Source organism: Triticum aestivum, chromosome 6D (genome assembly GCF_018294505.1).
Source record: "Triticum aestivum cultivar Chinese Spring chromosome 6D, IWGSC CS RefSeq v2.1, whole genome shotgun sequence".
Taxonomy (NCBI): Eukaryota; Viridiplantae; Streptophyta; class Magnoliopsida; order Poales; family Poaceae; genus Triticum; species Triticum aestivum.
Window position 1 is genome coordinate 249,625,298 of NC_057811.1, and position 25,887 is coordinate 249,651,184.

Sequence of the window (25,887 nt, forward strand, 5' to 3'; positions counted from 1 at the left end):
AAGGGAGCACAAGCTGGTATCAGATACTGGGCCTGTTAACAACGACAACAAGCGTAAGTTTGAGCCAAAGAAGGATGGGCAACCAGTGCAAAAGGCGCGTACCTGGCAGTAGACTCAGGTGGAATACAAGCCCAATTGGCAACAGAATGTTAACAAGACCACCACTCAAGTCAAGAATGTTGTGACCAACCCAGTGCACGAGGAGCGCCAACGCAACAATTCTTGCTTCAGTTGTGGGCAAAACGGACATTATGCCAGACAGTGGCCCAAGAACACCAAAGCAAATGCTCTAGTCAGGCCACAAGTCAACTATATGGAGTCATGTCCGATACAGCAAAACTTTACTGGGTACGTACATCACCTCTCCGCTGATGAAGCCCAAGAGAACCCCGAAGTAGTCATTGGTATGTTTTCTGTTAATAACATACCTGCGGTAATTTTATTTGACTCCGGGGCTTCCCACTCTTTTATTTCTCAGAGTTCTGTTGCCCAAAACAACTTTCCTTGTTCGATTTTGGGCAAAAATATGCTGGTACAAAGCCCGGGATCTTTAATCAAGAGCAATCTGGTCTGTCACAATCTGGAAATCAATATCAAAAAAGTCGGTTTTCCAACTTCTTTGATAATTCTTGAGTCTGACAAGTTGGATGTTATATTGGGTATGAACTGGTTGACCCAATATCAAGTTTGCATAAACTGCGCAACCCGAGAAGTCACTTTGACCAGTCAGAATGGGCAGACTACCAATTTCTATGCTCGCAGAAGCATACCCAAGAAAGAGATGGTCTTCACCGCTGTGGCTGAATTGGAATCAATTCCTGTGGTCAGTGAGTTTCCTGATGTATTTCCAGAAGAGCTGTCGGGCATGCCGCTAGATCGAGAGCTTGAGTTTGCAATAGATCTTGTGCCCGGAACCGCACCGTTATACAAGAAGTATTACCGGATGCCCTCATTAGAATTAGTAGAGCTAAAGAAGCAGCTTGATGAATTGCTCCAAAAAGGATATATCCGTCCCAGCTCTTCACCATGGGGATCACCTACTATTTTCGTGGACAAAAAGGATGGCAGTCTCCACATGTGTGTGGATTATCGACAGTTGAATGAGGTCACCATCAAAAATAAATATCCGCTGCCAAGGATTGATGAGCTGTTTGATCAGCTCAGTGGGGCCAATGTATTCTCTAAAATAGATTTACGGACCGGATATCATCAGCTCAAGATTAAAAAGGAAGATATTCCTAAGACCGCATTGTTGGGGAACGTAGTAATTTCAAAAATTTCCTCCGCACACGCAAGATCATGGTGATGCATAGCAACGAGAGGGGAGAGTGTTGTCCACGTACCCTCGTAGACCGACAGCGGAAGCGTTATCACAACGCGGTTGATGTAGTCGTACGTCTTCACGATCCGACCGATCAAGTACCGAACGTACGGCACCTCCAAGTTCTACACACGTTCAGCTCGATGACGTCCCTCGAACTCCGATCCAGCCGAGTGTTGAGGGAGAGTTTCGTCAGCACGATGGCGTGGTGACGATGATGATGTTCCATCGACGCAGGGCTTCGCCTAATCTCCGCAACGGTATTATCGAGGTGTAATATGGTGGAGGGGGGCACCGCACACGGCTAAAATATCGTATATCAAGTGTGTAGAGAGGTGCCCCCCTGCCCCCATATATAAAGGAGCAAGGGGGAGGCCAGCTGCCTATGGGCGCGCCAAGGAGAGGGGGGGAGTCCTCCTCCTAGTAGGAGTAGGACTCCCCTTTCCTAGTCCTACTAGGAAAAGAAGGGGGGAAGGAAAGAGAGGGAGAGGGAAAGGGGGCTGCGCCCCCCTCTCCTAGTCCAACTAGGACTCCTCCTGGGAGGGGGCGCGCCACCTCCTGGCTGCTGCCCTCTCTCTCCCCTCAAGGCCCACTAAGGCCCAATACTTCCCCGGGGGGTTCCGGTAACCCTCCGGCACTCCGGTTTAATCCGAAACTTCTCCGGAACACTTCCGGTGTCCGAATATAGTCGTCCAATATATCAATCTTTATGTCTCGACCATTTCGAGACTCCTCGTCATGTCCCCGATCTTATCCGGGACTCCAAACTCCTTCGGTACATCAACATACATAAACTCATAATAAAACTGTCATCGTAACGTTAAGCGTGCGGACCCTACGGGTTCGAGAACTATGTAGACATGACCGGGACACCTCTCCGGTCAATAACCAATAGCGGGACCTGGATGCCCATATTGGCTCCCACATATTCTACGAAGATCTTTATCGGTCAGACCGCATAACAACATACGTTGTTCCCTTTGTCATCGGTATGTTACTTGCCCGAGATTCGATCGTCGGTATCTCGATTCCTATTTCAATCTCGTTACCGGCAAGTCTCTTTACTCGTTCCGTAATACATCATCCCGCAACTAACTCATTAGTCACAATGCTTGCAAGGCTTATAGTGATGTGCATTATCGAGTGGGCCCAGAGATACCTCTCCGACAATCGGAGTGACAAATCCTAATCTCGAAATACGCCAACCCAACAAGTACCTTTGGAGACACCTGTAGAGCACCTTTATAATCACCCATTTACGTTGTGACGTTTGGTAGCACACAAAGTGTTCCTCCGGTAAACGGGAGTTGCATAATCTCATATTCATAGGAACATGTATAAGTCATGAAGAAAGCAATAGCAACATACTAAACGATCGAGTGCTAAGCTAACGGAATGGGTCAAGTCAATCACGTCATTCTCCTAATGAGGTGATCCCGTTAATCAAATGACAACTCATGTCTATGGCTAGGAAACATAACCATCTTTGATTAACGAGCTAGTCAAGTAGAGGCATACTAGTGACACTCTGTTTGTCTATGTATTCACACATGTATTATGTTTCCGGTTAATACAATTCTAGCATGAATAATAAACATTTATCATGATATAAGGAAATATATAATACTTTATTATTGCCTCTAGGGCATATTTCCTTCAGTCTCCCACTTGCACTAGAGTCAATAATCTAGTTCACATCGCCATGTGATTTAACATCAATAATTCAGATCACCATGTGATTAACACCCATAGTTCACATCTCTATGTGACCAACACTAAAAGGGTTTACTAGAGTCAATAATCTAGTTCACATTGCTATGTGATTAACACCCAAAGAGTACTAAGGTGTGATCATGTTTTGATTGTGAGATATTTTTAGTCAACGGGTCTGTCACATTCATATCCGTAAGTATTTTGCAAATTTCTATGTTTACAATGCTCTGCACGGAGCTACTCTAGCTAATTGCTCCCACTTTCAATATGTATCTAGACCGAGACTTAGAGTCATCTAGATTTAGTGTCAAAAACTTGCATCGACGTAACCCTTTACGACGAACCTTTTGTCACTTCCATAATCGAGAAACATATCCTTATTCCACTAAGGATAATTTTGACCGCTGTCTAGTGATCTACTCCTAGATCACTATTGTACTCCCTTGCCAAAATCAGTGTAGGGTATACAATAGATCTAGTACACAGCATGGCATACTTTATAGAACCTATGGCCGAGGCATAGGGAATGACTTTCATTCTCTTTCTATCTTCTGCCGTGGTCGGGCTTTGAGTCTTACTCAATTTCACACCTTGTAACACAGGCAAGAACTCTTTCTTTGACTGTTCCATTTTGAACTACTTCAAAATCTTTTTTAAGGTATGTACTCATTGAAAAACTTATCAAGCGTCTTGATCTATCTCTATAGATCTTGATGCTCAATATGTAAGCAGCTTCACCAAGGTCTTTCTTTGAAAAACTCCTTTCAAACACTCCTTTATGCTTTGCAGGATAAATCTACATTATTTCCGATCAACAATATGTCATTCACATATACTTATCAGAAATGCTGTAGTGCTCCCACTCACTTTCTTGTAAATACAGGCTTTACCGCAAGTCTGTATACAACTATATGCTTTGATCAACTTATCAAAGCGTATATTCCAACTCCGAGATGCTTGCACCAGTCCATAGATGGATCGCTGGAGCTTGCATATTTTGTTAGCACTTTAGGATTGACAAAACCTTCCGGTTGCATCATATACAACTCTTCTTTAATAAATCCATTAAGGAATGCAGTTTTGTTTATTCATTTGCCAGATTTCATAAAATGCGGCAATTGCTAACATGATTCGGACAGACTTAAGCATAGATACGAGTGAGAAACTCTCATCGTAGTCAACATCTTGAATTTGTCGAAAACCTTTTGAGACAATTCTAGCTTTGTAGATAGTGACACTACTATCAGCATCCGTCTTCCTCTTGAAGATCCATTTAATCTCAATGGCTCGCCGATCATTGGGCAAGTCAATCAAAGTCCATACTTTGTTCTCATACATGGATCTCATCTTAGATTTCATGGCTTCAAGCCATTTTGCGGAATCTGGGCTCACCATCGCTTCTTCATAGTTCGTAGGTTCGTCATGGTCTAGTAACATAACATCCAGAACAGGATTACCATACCACTCTGGTTTACCTACGAGGTTTGGTAGTAACTTGATCTGAAGTTACATGATCATCATCATTAACTTCCTCACTAATTGGTGTAGGAGTCACAGGAACAGATTCTGTGATGAACTACTTTCCAATAAGGGAGCAGGTACAAGTTACCTCATCAAGTTCTACTTTCCTCCCACTCACTTCTTTTGAGAGAAACTCCTTCTCTAGAAAGGATCCATACTAAGCAACGAATGTCTTGCCTTCGGATCTGTGATAGAAGGTGTACCCAACTGTCTCCTTTGGGTATCCTATGAAGACACATTTCTCCGATTTGGGTTTGAGCTTATCAGGATGAAACTTTTTCACATAAGCATTGCAACCCCAAAATTTTAAGAAACGACAACTTTGGTTTCTTGCCAAACCATAGTTCATAAGGCGTCGTCTCAACGGATTTGATGGTGCCCTATTTAACGTGAATGTAGCTGTCTCTAATGCATACCCCAAAACGATAGTGGTAAATTGGTAAGAGACATCATAGATTGCACTATATCCAATAAAGTACGGTTATGACGTTCGGACACACCATTATGCTGTGGTGTTCAAGGTGGCATGAATTTGTGAAACTATTCCACATTGTTTCAATTGAAGACCAAAATCGTAACTCAAATATTTGTCTCTGCGATCAGATCGTAGAAACTTTATTTTCTTGTTACGACGATTTTCTACTTCACTCTGAATTATATGAACTTTTCAAATGTTTCAGACTTCTGTTTCATTAAGTATATATACCCATATCTGCTTAAATCATCTGTGAAGGTCAGAAAATAATGATACCTGCTACGAGCCTCAATATTCATCGGGCCACATACATCTGTATGTATGATTTCCATCAAAACTATTGCTCTCTCCATAGTTCCGGAGAACGGCGTTTTAGTCATCTTGCCCATGAGGCACCAATCGCAAGCATCAAGTGATTCATAATCAAGTGATTCCAAAATCCCATCAGTATGGAGTTTCTTCATGCGCTTTACACCAATATGACCGAAACGACAGTGCCACAAATAAGTTGCACTATCATTATTAACTTTGCATCTTTTGGCTTCATTATTATGAATATGTGTATCACTACGAGATCAACCATTTTCGTTGGTGTGTATGACCATAGAAGGTTTTTATTCATGTAAACAGAACAACAATTGTTCTCTAACTTAAATGAATAACCGTATTGCAATTAACATGATCAAATCATATTCATGCTCAACGCAAACACCAAATAACACTTATTTAGTTTCAACACTAATCCCAAAAGTATGGGAAGTGTGCGATGATGATCATATCAATCTTGGAACTACTTCCAACACACATCGTCACCTCTCCTTGTACTAGTCTCTGTTTATTCTGCAACTCCCGTTTCGAGTTACTACTCTTAGCAACTGAACCAGTATCAAATACCGAGGGTTTGCTATAAACACTAGTAAAGTACACATCAATAACATGTATATCCAATATACCTTTGTTCACTTTGCCATCCTTCTTATCCACCAAATAGTTGGGTTAGTTCCGCTTCCAGTGACCAGTCCCTTTGAAGTAGAAGTACTTAGTCTCAGGCTTAGGACCAGACTTAGGCTTCTTCACTTGAGCAGCAACTTGCTTGCCGTTCTTCTTGAAGTTCCCCTTCTTCCCTTTGCCCTTTTCTTGACACTAGTGGTCTCGTCAACCATCAACACTTGATGTTTTTCTTGATTTCTACCTTCGTCGATTTCAGCATCATGAAGAGCTTGGGAATTACTTTCGTCATCCCTTGCATACTATAGTTCATCACAAAGTTCTACTAACTTTGGTGATGGTGACTAGAGAATTCTGTCAATCACTATTTTATCTGGAAGATTAACTCCCACTTGATTCAAGCGATTGTAGTACCCAGAAAATCTGAGCACATGCTCACTAGTTGAGCGATTCTCCTCCATCTTTTAGCTATAGAACTTGTTGGAGACTTCATATCTCTCAACTCGGGTATTTGCTTGAAATATTAACTTCAACTCCTGGAACATCTCATATGGTCCATGATGTTCAAAACGTCTTTGAAGTCCCGATTCTAAGCCGTTAAGCATGGTGCACTAAACTATCAAGTAGTCATCATATTGAGCTAGCCAAACGTTCATAACGTCTGCATCTGCTCTTGCAATAGGTCTGTCACCTAGCGATGCATCAAGGACATAATTTTTCTGTGCAGCAATGAGGATAATCCTCAGATCACGGATCCAATCCGCATCTTTGCTACTAACATCTTTCAACATAATTTTCTCTAGGAACATATCAAAAATAAACAGGGAACAAACAATGCGAGCTATTGATCTACAACATAATTTGCAAAAATACTATCAGGACTAACTTCATGATAAATTTAAGTTCAATTAATCATATTACTTAAGAACTCCCACTTAGATAGATATCCCTCTAATCATCTAAGTGATTACGTGATCCAAATCAACTAAACCATGTCCGATCATCACGTGAGATGGAGTAGTTTCAATGGTGAACATCACTATGTTGATCATATCTACTATATGATTCACGCTCGACCTTTCGGTCTCTGTGTTCCGAGGCCATATCTGCATATGCTAGGCTCGTCAAGTTTAACCTGAGTATTCCGCGTGTGCAACTGTTTTGCACCCGCTGTATTTGAACGTAGAGCCTATCACACCCGATCATCACGTGGTGTCTCAGCACGAAGAACTTTCGCAATGGCGCATACTCAGGGAGAACACTTTTATCTTGAAATTTTAGTGAGAGATCATCTTATAATGCTACTGTCAATCAAAGACAGATAAGATGCATAAAGGATTAACATCACATGCAATCAATATAAGTGATATGATATGGCCATCATCATCTTGTGCTTGTGATCTCCATCTCCGAAGCACCGTGCTTGTGATCTCCATCTTCGAAGCATCGTTATGATCACCATCGTTACCGGCGCACCGTGTTCGTGATCTCCATCTCCGAAGCACCGTGTTCGTGATCTCCATCTCCGAAGCACCGTCATGATCACCATCATCACCGGCGCGACACCTTGATCTCCATCGTAGTATCGTTGTCGTCTCGCCAACTCATTGCTTTTACGACTATCGCTACCGCTTAGTGATAAAGTAAAACTATTACATGGTGATTGCATCTCATACAATAAAGCGACAACCATATGGCTCCTGCCAGTTGCCGATAACTCGGTTACAAAACATGATCATCTCATACAACAAATTATATCACATCATGTCTTGACCATATCACATCACAACATGCCCTGCAAAAACAAGTTAGATGTCCTCTACTTTGTTGTTGCAAGTTTTACGTGGCTGCTACGGGCTTAGCAAGAACCGTTCTTACCTACGCATCAAAACCACAACGATAGTTTCTCAAGTTGGTGTTGTTTTAACCTTCGCAAGGACCGGGCGTAGCCACACTCGGTTCAACTAAAGTGAGAGAGACAGACACCTGCCAGTCACCTTTAAGCAACGAGTGCTCCGAACGGTGAAACCAGTCTCGCGTAAGCGTACGCGTAATGTCGGTCCGGGCCGCTTCATCTCACAATACCGCTGAACCAAAGTATGACATGCTGGTAAGCAGTATGACTTATATCATCCACAACTCACTTGTGTTCTACTCGTGCATAGCATCAACGCATAAAACCAGGCTCTGATACCACTATTGGGGAACGTAGTAATTTTAAAAATTTCCTACGCACACGCAAGATCATGGTGATGCATAGCAACGAGAGGGGAGATTGTTGTCCACGTACCCTCATAGACCGACAGCGGAAGCGTTATCACAACGCGGTTGATGTAGTCGTACGTCTTCACGATCCGACCGATCAAGTACCGAACGTACGGCACCTCCAAGTTCTACACACGTTCAGCTCGATGACGTCCCTCGAACTCCGATCCAGCCGAGTGTTGAGGGAGAGTTTCGTCAGCACGACGGCATGGTGACGATGATGATGTTCCACCGACGCAGGGCTTCGCCTCATCTCCGCAACGGTATTATCGAGGTGTAATATGGTCGAGGGGGGCACCGCACACGGATAAAATATTGTATATCAAGTGTGTAGAGAGGTGCCCCCTACCCCCGTATATAAAGGAGCAAGGGGGAGGCCGGCTGCCTATGGGCGCGCCAAGGAGAGGGGGGAGTCCTCCTCCTAGTAGGAGTAGGACTCCCCTTTCCTAGTCCTACTAGGAAAAGAAGGGGGGAAGGAAAGAGAGGGAGAGGGAGAGGGAAAGGGGGCTGCGCCCCCCTCTCCTAGTCCAACTAGGACTCCTCCTGGGAGGGGGCGCGCCACTGGCAGCTGCCCTCTCTCTCCCTTCAAGGCCCAATACTTCCCCGGGGGGTTCCGGTAACCCTCCGGCACTCCGGTTTAATCCGAAACTTCTTCGGAACACTTCGGTGTCCGAATATAGTCGTCCAATATATCAATCTTTATGTCTCGACCATTTTGAGACTCCTCGTCATGTCCCCGATCTTATCCGGGACTCCGAACTCCTTCGGTACATCAACATACATAAACTCATAATAAAACTGTCATCGTAACGTTAAGCGTGCGGACCCTACGGGTTCGAGAACTATGTAGACATGACCGAGACACCTCTCCGGTCAATAACCAATAGCGGGACCTGGATGCCCATACTGGCTCCCACATATTCTACGAAGATCTTTATCGGTCAGACCGCATAACAACATACGTTGTTCCCTTTGTCATCGGTACGTTACTTGCCCGAGATTCGATCGTCGGTATCTCGATACCTAGTTCAATCTCGTTACCGGCAAGTCTCTTTACTCGTTCCGTAATACATCATCCCGCAACTAACTCATTAGTCACAATGCTTGCAAGGCTTATAGTGATGTGCATTACCGAGTGGGCCCAGAGATACCTCTCCGACAATCAGAGTGACAAATCCTAATCTCGAAATGCGCCAACCCAACATGTACCTTTGGAGACACCTGTAGAGCACCTTTATAATCACCCATTTACGTTGTGACGTTTGGTAGCACACAAAGTGTTCCTCCGGTAAACGGGAGTTGCATAATCTCATAGTCATAGGAACATGTACAAGTCACGAAGAAAGCAATAGCAACATACTAAACGATCGAGTGCTAAGCTAACGGAATGGGTCAAGTCAATCACGTCATTCTCCTAATGAGGTGATCCCGTTAATCAAATGACAACTCATGTCTATGGCTAGGAAACATAACCATCTTTGATTAACGAGCTAGTCAAGTAGAGGCATACTAGTGACACTCTGTTTGTCTATGTATTCACACATGTATTATGTTTCCGGTTAATACAATTCTAGCATGAATAATAAACATTTATCATGATATAAGGAAATATATAATACTTTATTATTGCCTCTAGGGCATATTTCCTTCACGCATTCACTACGTGGTATGGTCTTTATGAATACACAGTTATGTCCTTTGGTCTCACCAATGCCCCTGCTTTCTTCATGCATATGATTAACAAAGTATTCATGGACTTCCTCGACAAGTTCGTGGTAGTCTTCATCGATGACATACTCAAATACTCCAAGGGTGAAGAAAATCACAAGAATCACATCCGAGCAGTGCTACAACGACTCCGCGACCATCAGCTTTACACCAAATTCAGTAAATGCGAGTTTTGGCTCAATCAAGTTGGGTTTCTTGGACATATACTATCCGTCAAAGGTATAGCCGTGGACCCGACCAAAGTAAAGGATGTGCTCGATTGGTTGCCACCCACAACAGTAACACAGACCCGAAGTTTCCTTGGATTAGCCGGATATTATCGTCGTTTCATTGAAGGATTTTCCAAGATTGCTAAACCAATGACAGAGCTGCTCAAAAAGGATAAGAAGTTTGAATGGACTGAGGACTGCGAGAAAAGTTTCCACGAGCTAAAGAGACGGCTGACAACTGCACACCTGTATTAACCGTAGTTTTGATGTGTACTGTGACGCCTCCAAACTAGGACTTGGATGCATACTTATGCAAGACGGCAAGGTAGTAGCATATGCATCGCGGCAGCTACGACCCCACGAAGGAAATTATCCTACTCATGATTTGGAATTGGCCGCGGTGGTTCATGCGGTAAAAATTTGGAGGCACTACCTCATTGGAAAAAGGTGCCAAATTTTTACTGATCACAAAAGTCTCAAGTATATATTTACTCAGCTGGATTTAAATCTCCGTCAACGAAGATGGCTTGAGTTGGTCAAGGATTATGATCTTGGAATAAATTACCACCCGGGTAAGGCTAACGTGGTTGTCGATGCACTCAGTCGAAAGCCTGTCAGCCTAAATGTCATATTGAAATCCTTGCCTCCTGAACTTCAAGAGGAGATCGCTCAGCTTGACCTGGTCATAGTTAATGCTGGCCTCGCAAATATTTTGGAAGTCACCCCCACACTTGAGGAAGAGATCCGCAAGGCCCAGCCAGCTGACATCGAGCTACAAAAACGTGTCAAGAGCCCGATGGCAGGGCAAACCCCAGATTTCTCAAGGGACAAACTCGGTACCCTCCGATTCCGTGGAAGGATTTGTGTACCCAATCAGCCGGACTTAAAGAAGAAAATCCTGTCGGAAGCACATGAATCCTCATATTCCATTCACCCAGGAGGTACAAAAATGTATGAGGACCTTAGACAAATATTCTGGTGGGATGGAATGAAGAGAGAAATTGCCTATTTTGTGGCTTGTTGTGACATATGCAACAAGGTGAAGGCAGAGCATCAGAAGCCAGCCAGACTCCTCCAACCGCTGCCGGTTTCGCAATGGAAATGGGATGAAGTTTGTATGGATTTCATTACAGGACTGCCTAAGACACAGCGAGGCAATGATGCAATCTGGGTCATAGTGGACACCTTAACTAAGGTTGCTCACTTCATTCCGATCAGCACCAGATATCGAGCGGATCAACTTGCACAGCTGTATGTATCCAGAATAGTCAGTCTGCATGGAGTCCCCCGAGCCATGACTTCCGACCGAGGTTCCCTGTTTACCTCCGCTTTTTGGTCACGTCTCCATCAAGCCTTGGGGACAGCGGTGAAATATAGTACTGCTTATCATCCTCAGATGGATGGACAGACAGAGCGGGTAAACCAAATACTCGAAGATATGTTGCGAGCCTGTGCTTTAGCCCAAGGACTTAAATGGGAAGACCGCTTGCCATATGCCGAGTTTTCATATAACAACAGCTTCCAGACCAGTCTAAAAATGTCACCGTATGAAGCTTTGTATGGCCGTAAGTGTCGCACTCCTTTAAATTGGTCTCAAACTGGAGATAGCCGTATCTTCGGAACGGATCTCATGATGGAAGCTGAGTAACAAGTTAAGGAAATCAGGGACATATTGCAATTGGCCAAATCTTGACAGAAGAGTTATTATGATGCAAAGCACCGACATATCAGTTTTGAACCCGGAGAACACGTATACCTCCGAGTCACTCCTAGGAAAGGAGTCAAGTGATTTCAGACTCGTGGAAAGTTGGCACCTAGATTTATTGGTCCATTTCCAGTCATGTTCCGAGTGGGCTCTGTTGCATATTAGTTGGAACTACCCCCTGAATTGTCGGACGTGCATAACATGTTTCATGTTTCCCAGTTAAGGCGATGTATATCCCCGCCTGAGAAAAGGACTGCTATGGCTGATATAGAATTGGCAAATGATTTAACCTATTAAGAGAGACCGTTTAGAATTTTGGATCAGATGGAAAGGGTCACTCGCAGTAAAGTAAGAAAATTCTACAAAGTTCAGTGGGAGCATCACACAGAGTCAGAATCAACTTGGGAGCGGGAAGAATTTCTACAGTCACATTATCCAGAGTGGTTTTCCCAAGCAACCGAATCTCGAGGACGAGATTCATTCTAAGTGGGGGAGGTTTGTGACAGCCTGGTTTTTGCCCTCCTTTATTTGCCTGATTTTTCATTTGAATTGATTTTGAAATTTGGAGTTTTTGAATCTTTTCATATGGACTTAAACACTTGGGTACCCTTGGCTTTCACCCAAGTGCATCATTTCTCTCCCTAACCATCATTCCCTCTCTGATCCTACCCAAAATAATATTTGGAATATTTTTCTTAAATGAAAAATATTCATTTTTCCTCTCTAAAACCCTAGCTAGTTCAATGAGCTCCAAAGCAACCCCAATTTTTCTGGCTCACAAAAATCTGAGAAAATTCACAAATATTCTTTGAACCCTAGGGCACCTTCCTGAGCAAAAATATTTCATCACTTTTTGAATGTTTTTGCTACAGAAAATATTTTCTGTTCTGGACAGAAATGGTGGTTTCTACAGCAATTACCATTTTACTTGCTCCATTGTGCCTGAACTTTCTTGTGCATCATCACCTTAGTAGATGATGGCTAGCCTCCAAAGCACAGCCCCCAACTCCTAGCCATTTGACCTTAGTAACCTCTCGAAGTTATTGATCAGAAACTTACCTGGCTTGTAAAATCTTCTCTACTGCATCTGGAGCCAAACCAAAGCGTGGTAATCTTCAAAACTACCACGAACAACAAGCCAGACATGATCTTTGGACGATGGTCGGCCTGAGGGAAGAGTTCACGCGGTGACCACGCGTGTCCATGATGCCAGCATGCATGTCGACGCGCCCCGAGTGCCGCCGAGCGCTCTGTTTCGCGCGTGCTCGCTTCCCCGACTGCCCGAGCGTGCCAAACTTCGCCACCATCTTCGTCTCAACTCCCTTAAGTCGCCCCTAGCACTCGCCGATGCCGGAGCTCGCCGCAGGGAGCACGGGCGCGGTCCGGCCAACGCCACAGTGCGCTCTGCACTGTGCTCGTCACCTTCCTCTTGATCCTGTGCTCGTCCCCGTTCGCCCACAGTCCCCGCGTGAGTTGCGTCGCCTTCTCCTTCTCCCACTGACGCCACTCGTCGCCAGGCGCAGTGTCCAGGTGTCGCTGGCGGAGCCCGATCCACCCCCCCCCCCCCCCCCGACGCTTGCCTATAAAAGGAGCCACCCCAGCCTCCTCGAGCACCATCATCCACTCCCACACACTCCACAAACGTGTAGATATCCGTAACCCGGCCGGGCAGGCCGCGGGCCGCTGTCCCCGAGCTCGAGCTCGCCGGCGATCCCCTCGGGTCGTCGCGGTAGCTCCAGCCCCTCCTAGGCTAGGACGACCCTTCCACAGCCTCCGCCTCCCTCCGGTGAAGCCGTCCCGTCCACTTGGAGCCCTTGGAGTTCCTCTACTCGTTGTCTTCCTCATCTCCGGTGACCACCGCTCTCTGCCTCCGCTTGCGAGGTCGATTCCGATGCCGTCCGACCACCCCTAGCTATGCTACGGGTACGGGCAGGTGCCCCTCAGACCCCTCTCTCGATCCCTCCCTCTCGTTTGGGCTAAGGAGCCCTCGTCGCCGGCGAGAGCTCCGGCGAAGCCGCGACCCCCTCTGTTTCCTCCTCCCTCTCCCCCTCGCCTGACTAGAGGGGCCCGCTAGTCAGCCACTCTGTACGCGCGTGAAGCGGTACGAGTGGTGGCGCACTGAGGCTTTACGCCTTCAACGTCACCCCCTAGTCTGTTTTATTTAAATTCAAATTAATTTAAATTACAGAGAGCTTCAAACAGCTATAAATCTTCAACCATAAGTCCAAATGAATGGATTCTTTTTGCATTGTGTTCTTTGCAAAGAAATTTAGCAGCTCACCAAAGATGAGATTTTTCTGTGCTGCCTAGATTTTCTGGTGATTTTCAGAAGGGTTCTTGATATTTTCTTCTTGTGTTTAAAATTATTTTCAGAGGGCGAGGCTTGTCTTGAGGATCACCAGAAGGATTGTGAACCTCATCTGCACTAAGGCAAGCCACAACAACTTTTTCATGGTGCCATTTCAATATTTATGATTTTCTTACCTGAATGAAAAGTTGAATCCATGCATTTAAATAACTATTATGTTATTTTTATTCTGTTAAGTGCTTGTTTCAGTTAATATGCTTGATTTACAGAATGTTTGAAACTAACTTAGCTGGTAAAGAATCTAGGATTCATTTGTGATGATGAAAGAATAATATTGTGATACAAATGAGTAATTACTTAAAGTTATTTTCTTGCATGAGTAAAATAATAAAAATTTGCTAGAAAATATTCTGGTTAAAGTAAGGTTTTTCCTAACCAGAAAAGTGGCATAAGTTGTGGATGATTATGCTTAGTGTGAATATGGTTGACTCAGTCATTTCCATTAATATGTGATGCATAGGTTAAGTTGCATTTCATGGCATACTATGACACCGGTTATTTTTACTTTAAGTTGAACCTGAATATAACTCAACTTGAACATATCGTTAGCCGGGTCATGGTGCCACTGAATCGAGTTTTTCCCAATGCAACCACATTTGCCTTATGGGAAGCCTTGATTCGGTCCGTTGTCATGCCTCTGGTCGGTGCCTCCAACTAGGGAAGGTTACGGGCTTGCTTACCCTGGTCCGGTAAGCAGACATAACCTTGTGTGCCCGTTGTTGACATTATGGTACTGGGTCTCCTTCTGGGATCGTTTTGGCCACGACGGTGTTCGTTGTGTCTTTGGTAGACACGGGGCCACCCAGGACTAGCCCAGTGGGGATTGTGTCGGAGTGGCCGGGAGAGTGTCATGGCAATGGAAGGGTTTTGTCGGAATGCCGTTGGTCCGCCCGAATGGGAGGGCGAGGCCATAGGTTTCGTGGTGTGGGTACAGTGTGCTACCTCTGCAGAGTGTATAATCTATCGATAGCCGAGTCCACGGTCACGGACACGCGCGTAGTAGGTCACACCATGGGTCAACATTTAATAAATTTTGCATACTAAGTCACGAACTTTGCACTGTTAATGATGGCGGAAAGGCCATCGAGATGTTCGAGACCAAGCATTGGTTGTGGTTGTGATCGCCGTAAGGATCACGAGCCACCCATTTCAAGACCACGATGGTGGTTTGTGTGTGATCCGAGAACGATCACGGTTGGTAAGTCGGTCCCGAGGGACGTTTATCACAAGAGCATGATCACAGCATGCTGAAACCTTATTGCATTATTAATTGGTTAATTATCATGATATTGTTTGTCAGTATGATTATGCCTGTTGTGAGTTTCAAGTACATTCAATATACTGACCTGGCGTGTCATGCCAGATTTCAGGAAAGTCTCGTTGGAAAGGAGCGCTGCTCGAGTCTATATCGTGTCCACATCGGTGTCCCTGTGCTATGGAGTTTCCGCTACGACGTTGTTCCGCTGCCGCGTAGTTGTTATGATCGAGGCCCCTTTATGTTCACTAAATAATGTACATATTTTTCAGCCGCACCGTGTGTGCCCCTTGGCCTCGACTCCGTTGTAATATAAACTCTGGTCCGCTAGCTTCAATAAAGCGGTTGTTTTCTGTACCAAGATGTTGTGTGTTGCTAGAAGACATGGTCTTTGGGCTGGCAATGCATGGTAAACCGGTCGCTCTGAGCCGAGGTGCCACAGTTTGGCCCCTTTGTGCAATTTCCATTCTCTGATTCAATGCAAAAAGTAAATGCTTGTATTATTGCCATGATTGTAAACTTCCTATCCACACAAAAACTCATCTAGATTAGATTTTATACAAAATCTTAGGGTTAGGTTTCCGTCGAACTCATCTCGGCAACCGGAACCAAGATAACATTGAGTCCACAGGAAAGCCAATACTATTAAAAGGGGATGAGGTGTTGCTTAATGGCTTGCTTGCTCAAATGCTTAGTGATATTGCTCCAAAGCCCTCAACCACTTTCTCATTCCAAATATGTCAAAACCCTGAACTCCAACTCGGCCCCACCGATTCATTCCATCCGGAGCCACTGAGTTCATATATGTAGCCACTGCTAGAAACCCTAAAAGTTCGGTAACACCAACACGGATTTCGGTCTCACCGAGATGGGCTTGCCAATTCTCTATTGCCTATTGCAATTATTTCGGTCTCACCGAAATAGCGATCGGTCTCACCGAGTTGGCCTGACATTTTCTCTGTTGCCTTAGTGCTTCACTTCAGTCTCACTGAGTTGATGCAATCGATGCCACCGAGGTGATGTTTTCCCTAAGCCCTAGCACATTGGTCCCACCGAGTTGTTCCAGTCAGTCCCACCGAGATTCCTAACGTTCACATTTTGAACTAAATCGGTCTCACCGAGTTCATATATTCGGTCTGACCGAGTTGGGTCAAATGTGTGTAACGGTTGAATTTTGTGTTGAGGATATATATAATCTCCACCCGCTTCTCCATATGTCGTGGGATATCCGCGGACACCTATGGGACCGAGTGGTCCCTTGCTGGTTCGGCAGGGGGACGACGCATTGCACAAAGTGCAGATCAGCGCACTGCAGCACGGTTCAGCACACCGCGAGGCGTAGAACCCTACTCCTGCTTTGGTGGATTGATGGTGGAATGAGTGTGGTGACGCGTAGTACACTTGCCAGGCAAGGTTTGCCTTAGGGCTGGAGCGTCTACGCGCGTATCGTGGCTTGGGGTTGTCAACTTTCTAACCTTCTAACCCCCCTATCAGTGCCATGGGCCTCCTTTTATAGATTAAGGGGTCACCACACTGGCAAAGTGGTACTTATCCACTTATATGATAGCAAACAGTGCTATCATACCTAACTCTGCGGGCTGACAGGGTGCATTAAATGCACCGCTTAGTGTGACATCACTGGTCGCCTGGCAATGCCAGCCGGGCTACCTCGCCAGCTCCGCGCCTGTTCCTTTGACACGTCGCAGGACGGGTGTCATCTGTCGGTTTCTTCTGTAGGAAATGGCTTCCATGTGGTTTATGGCTGCCACTTAACCATCTTGTGGCTTGACACCGCATTGATTGACGACATGAGTCGTGTTTGAGTGGTTGGCGGGGTGGTTCTGCCCCCGCGAGCCCCGGCAGGCTTTGCTGAGGAGTCTTGGTTGCTTGCTTCAGGTGGTGGCCTCGCCGCTTGCTGGGCTCGGCTGCCTGGCAAGGGAGGCCCTTCTCTTGTCGATATCTTGTTCCTCTGGTTCGATTTTGGTCTCTCTAAGCTGCATGTTGGTTCTTCAAATCTCTTGGGTCTTCAATCCCTGACTTAAGCTGGTCCTTCAACCTTGATCTTGTGTCTGTGCATAGTTTGGCAATGGACCCGGGGTTTGTTGCACCGACAGATGCCCCCGGGTCTGCCGTGAACGCGCTGCTGAGCATCGTCGTGGTAGGGCCTAATAAATGCACAGGCAGGATTGCTGAAGGGGTTGGCCCCTTGAGCTCTCCTTTGCTACTTTATTAGTCTTGATTTCGGGCGAGTTTCTTGTTTCCCCGCGCGTTGCATGCGGCGTCGTGGAAGAACTTGGATTGTGGCCCGCGGATTCTTCTCGCCCCACAATCACGGGGCAAAAACTGCCATCCCACTCGCCCCCCGTTCCATATGCAACCCGCCATATGGCCTGCATGCATTGGGCGTGGTAGGTGGTGGATGCGGAGGACATGGGGGAGAGTGCCATGGCTAAAATCCGAGCGTCGACGATTGGAGCAGAAGGGCGGCTTCGACCCTCAGAGTCATAGTGGGTGCAGAGAGGCCGTATTGGAGCAGAGGGGCGGCCGTTCCCCTATAAAAAGGGTCGGGGCAGTGTTCTCCGGCACACACTTCTCCTTCTCCTTCGGGATTCTTCTCATCTGGCCATGGCGCGAGGGCGAGGGCATGGTGGAGTTCCGGTGGCGGCGACGAGGGCTTCTTCTCGACAGCGCGCCCCTACTCCTCTAGACCCTGAGGCAGCGGAATCATCTGCAAGGAGAGGAGGAAGGGGGCATGGTCGTGGTCGTCGCGGTGCTCGAGGAGGAGGACGGGGCGGTGCCCTGGTGGCGCCTCCGCCGGCGGCGCCACCCCCGATGGAAGGCCATGTCGGGGACCAACCTTGAGATTTCATCATGAGGCTGTATAAGCCCTTGCGTGGCCGCCTTCGTCTCCCAACCTTCTTTGCGCGGGAGATGGAGCTCGAGCAACTGCGCACCCTGAGGCTACACATGAGGGTTTGTGGGGACGAAAGCACGAGGGTTGATGTCGACTTCCCCGCCCCTCATGTAATGTACCTCCGTCATGGCTGGAAGACCTTCGCCCATGCCCACAGCTTCTCGGAGGGGCACATTCTCCATTTCAAATTAATGCAGAGTGGCCTGCTCTTCGTAAAGATCTTCGGGCACTCGGGAGGCCACTTAGGGTGCTGCATGGACAGCTCGACTGACGACGAAATCTCCTCCTCGAGCGAAAGCGACGAGGAGGAGAGTGACGGCGATGACGATGACAGCAGGCAGAGGAGCGACGACTCTGACTCTAGCTGATCGTCGCCCGCACCATCTTCATCAGGCGGCAGCACCATCATCTGCCTCTGCATCTCCTCCCCGGCAGTGTGGTTTACCAGGGAGTTGGATGCAGAGGTGTAGATGGTGCTGCCGGGCTCCTCCCGCAGTCTTCCAGCTGGACCCCGGTAGGCTTCCTCTCGGGCTACCGCTTCGTTAGCCCTGCTAAGTCCTGCTGGCCCTGGTGACGGTGATTGTCGGGGCCGCCTTCCGCCACTCTCTCCATTGAGGCGTTCCCTCGCGCTTCTGTTCTCTCTGGACTACCTCTCCTGCAGCCCGATGAGACTGGGTGGGCCTCCGCCCAGGCGCTCCTTTTGCCCTCCTTGCCTTTGACGGCTGCACCTAGGAGGAGAGGGACAAGAAAGGGCATGACGGAGCACTTATCTTTTTTCAATCTTAAATTTGTAGGCAATTGCCAAATTTCAATACAAATAATGCAATCTCTCGAGTCCATCCCTGTGTTCTGTAATGTTTGTACTTGTGTTAGCATATGAATGAAAGAGATGAACCTTGCCGGGAGCCCATGCATGTATATGTCCATGCAGAGGCGGAGTGCCTCTTTAATGTGGATAAACGATTTTTCCGGCAGGATATCCTGCCGGCACCCTCTTTGTCTGCCGCAGAGCTCTGTCTGCCGGGGAACAGACAGAGGGGCCAGCCACTCGCCAACTCTTTTTTACCAAAGGCTACTGTGACCATCCTGACCGAAGCAACGTTCTAGTCATAGATGGGAGCACCTAAGTATCAAAAGAGAGGCGAGGTTTTCTCATGCAAAGTTATAGCCTTACAGAACAATAATGGACAAGAGGTAAACTTCTCTGTTTTGTCTTTGCCGGGGATCATTGTGCCATGCAATCTTCTCATCCTTTGTCGAAGTCAAATTCACGGCAGGGACCTGAAACTCCATATAGATGAGAATGAATGCAGGATGCAATCCTATCTATATGCATATGCAACTGCTCATGAAATGCTTATGCAGTGATCTGGGTGTGCTCGTGCATGCATGCAATCTTAGTAGGGGCCCCCCTACAGCGCTTCTGTATTTTCTCTTGCACGGGGTCATCGCCCCGACTTCGTACAAGGGGTTACATGCAGCTGAGTGAAGGCCTGCACAAAAGGGTGGATGCCGGCCGGTGCCCGGCAACCTTGCGCCTTACGGGTAGTACTTACGAAGATGCTCAATATTCCATGAGTTTTGCAATGGTGTGCCATCTCCAGTCTCCTGATGGACTGCGCCAGGTCTGGTGACTCGTACCACCCGGTAAGGGCCTTCCCACTTTGGTGACAGCTTGTTTGTACCCTTGGTGGACTGAACGCGCCTAAGGACAAGGTCACCTTCCTCAAAACACTGGGCATGAACCCTGCGGCTGTGATAGCGACGCAGGGCTTGCTGGTAGTGTGCAGCACGCATAGCAGCCCGGAGACAGTTCTCCTCAAGTACCACAACGTCGTCACGCCGGTGCTGATCTTGCGCTACTTCATCGTAGGCAAGCACTCGAGGGGACCCGTAAATGAGTTCTGTGGGGATAACTGCTTCTGCTCTATGGACTAGGGAGAAGGGAGTCTGCCCGGTAGCTCGGTTAGGTGTCATTCTGAGGGACCAGAGAACTACCGACAGCTCCTCGATCCACCACCTGTTGTGCTTCTGTAGCGTATCGAAAGTCCTCGTCTTCACTCCATGAAGCACTTCAGCGTTTGCCCTCACAGCTTGTCCATTGCTCCGGGGGTGTGCCACAGAAGTGAATGAGATCTTGCATCCTAGGGCATGAACGTATTGCATGAAGGCATGGCTCGTGAACTAGGTGCCGTTATCAGTGATGATCCTTGCCGGAACTCCGAAACGACACACCAATTCTTTCAAGAACTTGATAGCTGACTGAGCAGTCACCTTTCTCACAAAAGTCACCTCCGGCCACTTTGTAAACTTGTCGATGGCAACAAACAAGAATTCAAAGCCCCCGGTTGCTCGGGGGAAGGGGCCGAGGATATTGAGCCGCTAGACCAAAAATAGCCATGATAGAGGGATTGTCTGAAGGGCTTGGGCAGGCAGGTGTGTTCTCTTGGAATGGAACTGGCAGGCTTCACATGGCGTGGCGAGCTCAACTGCATCTTGGAGGGTTGTTGGCCAGTAGAATCCTTACCAGAATGCTTTCCCGACTAATGCCCTTGATCCAACGTGTGAGCCGCACATTCCTCTGTGAATCTCAGCCAACAGTTCCTTTCCATCCTCCCGGCAGACACACTTCAATTTCACACCATTGGGCCGTCTTCTGTACAGAGTGTCATCGACAAACTGATACATACTGGCCCTCCGGGTTACTTTCTCAGCTTCATATTGGTCGTTGGGAAGTTCTCCGGTTTGGAGGAAGCGGACGATGTGCCTTGCCCAAGTTGGAGCCTGTAGCTCGGCAACGAGGACTAGCGGCACCTCCTCTGCTACGGGAGCACCAGCATCGTTCGCGAGGTCCATAGGCACGGCTGGAGGGGGCGGTCCGGTAGGCTATGAGGAGTTGTTTCCAGCAGGGTCTCTGCTGGGGGCGGATGGCTCGACCGGGAGAGGCTTACCGTAGTACAACTTTCTCGTTTTCCAAGCCATTGTGGCTGGTGACACGGAGGGCTGTGAGAGATGGAGAACAAAAGTTCCTGGTTCCAAAGGAAGCTTCTGCGCAACACACTTTGACAGGTGATCAGCAATGTTGTTTTCCGCACGGGGTACATGCTCTGTTTTGAACCCATCAAAGTGCTCCTCCAATCTCCTCACTTCCTCAATATATGCTTCCATCTATGGACTTTGATAATCCTTGTAGACTTGTCTCACCACAGGCTGTGAATCTCCTCGAATGATCAACTTCTTAATTCCCAATTCTGCCGCAATCCTGAGCCCGGCAAGGATTCCTTCATACTCAGCTGTATTGTTGGTGGCTTCTTCTCGGGCAAAGTGCATTTGGACGACGTACTTCAAGTGCTCCCGGAGGGGGCAACAAGAAGCAAGCCAACCCCTGCACTTTGTAGGGAAAAAGCACCACCAAAATACATAATCCATTATTGGGGTGATTCCTTGCCGGGGAGAGTTGTTTCTGTCACTTCCTCATCATGGGTTGGCGTCCATTCCACAATAAACTCTGCCAGTGCCCTTCCCTGAATGGTTGATGTGCTCTCAAACTTCAAACCAAAGCTAGATAACTCCAAAGCCCATTCCACTATTCTGCCAGCTGCCTCAGGGTTTCGGAGTATCCTTTGCAACGGGAAACGAGTGACACCGTGATCTCATGGGCTTGGAAGTAGTGGCACAGTTTCCTTGAGGCCATGACGAGGCCAAAGATCAACTTTTGTACACCAGAATACTTCGATCTAGCCCCTTGTGCCAAGGAGCTGACGAAGTATACTAGGTGTTGCACCACTTTCTTCCTTGCCGCGTCCTTGGGGTTGTTCTCGTTGCCGTGCTCACTGCTGTTCTGACCCTTTTCTGATTCTGCCGTGATCTGGCCATTTTCTGCCTCCTCCACCTCTCGCTGTGCTACCAAGGCCACACTAACCACTTGGTTGCCACCAAATAAAGCAATAACGGCTCTTGGGGCTGGGGTGTCACCAAGGTAGGCACAGATGATAGGTAGGCCTTCAATTCCTGCAGAGCTACATCTGCTTCCGGGGTCCAGTTCATGGGCCCTGCCTTCTGTTTCTTGATAAGCTGCTCAACCTGATAACACTCCTGAAGGTCGTGGCCTTTGGTCCGGTGGATCTTGCAGTACGGCCCATCACCTTTCCCAACTTTTTCCGGGGCAGCGGCTTCCCGGCAGGTAGTGCACGCGGCAACTTCCTTGCTGGGGGCCTCAACCTTGGCCTTCTTGCTGGTACTAGGTGTGCCCGATACTTCCAGAGTCATCACTGCATTATCCCTTGGCTTCTTATTGCGCTTCCTGCCCTTCCTCTAACTGGTTGATTCATCCTCATCCATTGAATCAACATTGATGCAATCCTCCTCTTCGGTATCTTCAGCCCCTGTGTCGGACGCAGGGGGTGGCGATGGCGCCACCTGCTCCGACCACACCCCCAGCAGCGTTCACGACATTGCTCGTCCCCGCATCCTCCGAGGCACTAGAGGTCGCGGGCAGTGGAGCCTTCGAGGTGGATGGGGCCGAAGGGCCAGACTTCTTCTTCTTAGGCGCCATGGTCGATGGCGTCGTCAAAGATGAAGATGGCGATGAAGATGACGCGCTATGTACGCTTTTAGGTTCGTGCAAGCGATCCCCCTACCTGGCGTGCCAAAGATGTCGCGGGATATCCTTGTCCACCTATGGTACCGGGTGGTCCCTTGCTGGTTCGGCAGGGGGACGACGCATTGCACAAAGAGCAGATTAGCGCATGGCAGCACGGCAGAAAGCACACAACCAATTTACCCAGGTTCGGGGCGCCGCGAGGCGTAAAACCCTAATCCTGCTTTGGTGGATTGGTGGTGGAATGCGTGCGGTGAAGCGTAGTACACTTGCCCGGCAAGGTATGCCTTAGGGCCGCAGCGTCTACGCGCATATCTTGGCTTCGGGTTGTCAACTTTCTAACCTTCTAACCCCCCCTATGAGTGCCATGGGCCTTCTGTTATAGATTAAAGGGTCACCATAGTGACAAAGCGGTCATTATCCACTAATATGATAGCAAACAGTGCTATCATACCTAACTCTGCGGGCTGACAAGGTGCATTAGATGCCCCGCTTAGTGTCACATCACTGGTCACCCGGCAAGGCCTGCCGGGCTATCTCGGCAGCTCCGCGCCTGTTCCTTTGACACGTCGTAGGACGGATCTCATCTGTGGGTTTCTTCTGTAGGAAATGGCTGCCATGTGGCGAATGGCTGCCACTTAACCATCTTGTGGCTTGACACCGCACTGATTGACGACGTGAGTCATGTTCGAGTGGTTGGCGGGGTGGTTCTGCCCCCGCGAGCCCCAGCAGGCTCTGCCGAGGAATCTTGGTTGCTTGCTTCAGATGGTGGCCTTGCCCCTTGCCGGGCTCGCCTGCTCAGCGAGGGAGGCCCTTCTCTTGTCAATATCTTGTTCCTCTAGTTCGATCTTGGTCTCTCTAAGCTGCATGTTGGTTCTTCGAATCTCTTCGGTCTTCAATCCCTGACTTAAGCTGGTGCTTCAACCTTGATCTTGTGCATGTGCACAGTTGGGCAATGGATCCAGGGTTTGTTTCACCGACACCATATGAGAGAGAGCCATCAGAACATGCCTACACTTCCAGCATACATTTTCTGAGAGAGAACCACCTACTCATGTGTTGAGATCAAGATATACCAATCCTACCACAAGAATCTTGATTTCTAGCCTTCCCCAAGTTGCTTTCCACTCAAATCATCTTTCCACCATATCCAAATCTGCGAGAGAGATTTGAGTGTTGGGGAGACTATCATTTGAAGCACAAGAGCAAGGAGTTCATCATGAACACAACATCTATTACCTTTTGGAGAGTGGTCTCTCCTTGATTGGTTAGGTGTCGCTTGGGAGCCACCAAAAAGTTGTGGAGTTGAACCAAAAAGTTTGTAAGGGCAAGGAGATCGCCTAATTCATGTAGATCTACCCGAGTGAGGCAAGTCCTTCGTGGACAATGGCCATGGTGGGATAGAGAAGGTTGCTTCTTCATGGACCCTTCGTGGGTGGAGCCCTCCATTCACTCGCGCAACTGTTACCCTTCGTGGGTTGAAGTCTGCATCAACATGGATGTACGATAGCACCACCTATCAGAACCATGCGAAAAATCTCCGTGTCTCCATTGCGTTTGCACTCTCCAAAACCTTCCCTTTACCTACATATGCAATGTTTTACTTTCCGCTGCTACACTCTTAGAATTGCATATGTAGGTTGATTGCTTGACTTGTGCAGATTGCTAAAATCGGCCCACAACTAAAATTGGGAAAAGGTTAGATTTTATTTCGTCAAGTAGTCTAATCGCCCCCCTCTAGACCTACTTTCGATGCTACATGAACGTCTCGGGTTTTTCGGCCATAGATTTCAGAGGGAGGGGTTCCGCCCTCGGGCTATATATAAATCCCCTCTCCAGGCGTCTTCCTCCTTAGTTTCATTCTCTGTTTTGCCTCATACCTCGCCTCTCGCTCTCCGCCCGAGCTCGAAGCAGCGTCGACGTCATGCTTCGTCGTGCAACTCCGGTGAAGCTCCATCGCTATTGGTCGCTCCAGTGCAGTACTTCTTCTCTCCCACCCTGCCGTAGGTGATCTGTACTGCCAAGTTAGGGCGTACAGATCTGGAACTAGCCATGTCCCTCTTCTGTTCTAGGGTTGTTTGTCCTAACGCCATTTATCTTGTATTTTTCCAGGTGGTAGATCTTTAGGCTTCATTAAGTCGTGACTTGTACGGTTTGTGCTAGTTCCTCGTACCAGTCTATTTGGATCTAGGGTTCTTTCGGTATACATCGAAAGATTAGGGAAGTTGTTATTCTGTCTTAGGGCATATTGCAATTCTCTCGACGATATCTTCCAAAGCGCATGCCATGGATTCCTTGCTGCTTCCGAAAATTATCTGTTTTGAGTCAAAATTGCTTTTGTGGATGTTTATGACCTCTTCCTGTTTTTCTCTCTCGCTTTGTTGCATTTCTCTCAGGAGTGGTCATGCAAAATAGTTCGAAAGAGCATTTTGGGTATGAGGAAGAAATTCCACAGCAGTCGCGTGTGGCTGATAAAGCAAAGGTGGCTGAAACAAAATCAGCTAAACCGCCAAAAGTGCCGAAGAAGAAATACAAGTCAGAATCTGCTAAAGAGGATGATGATATTCCCTCAACACACAGTCACCCAGAGGATGAGCTAGTCACCGACTCCAAGTCCCTGTTCTCTGGTGGAATTCCCAAGAAGGGTGGTCGCAGTAGAGAGAGGAAGACCGCGACTGAGATGGCTGATCCTGAAACTTACAGAACTCCACCTGGAGTTGAAACTGTCAATGATATAAATAACAGGCTGCAGAAGATTCACCGTCATTGGGCGAAGAAGCGGTTCGACTATGAGAACCACAGAAGGAAATATCAGATCTTATTTGCATTCATTCCACCATAGAATGACTGCATTGCAGAGGGCTG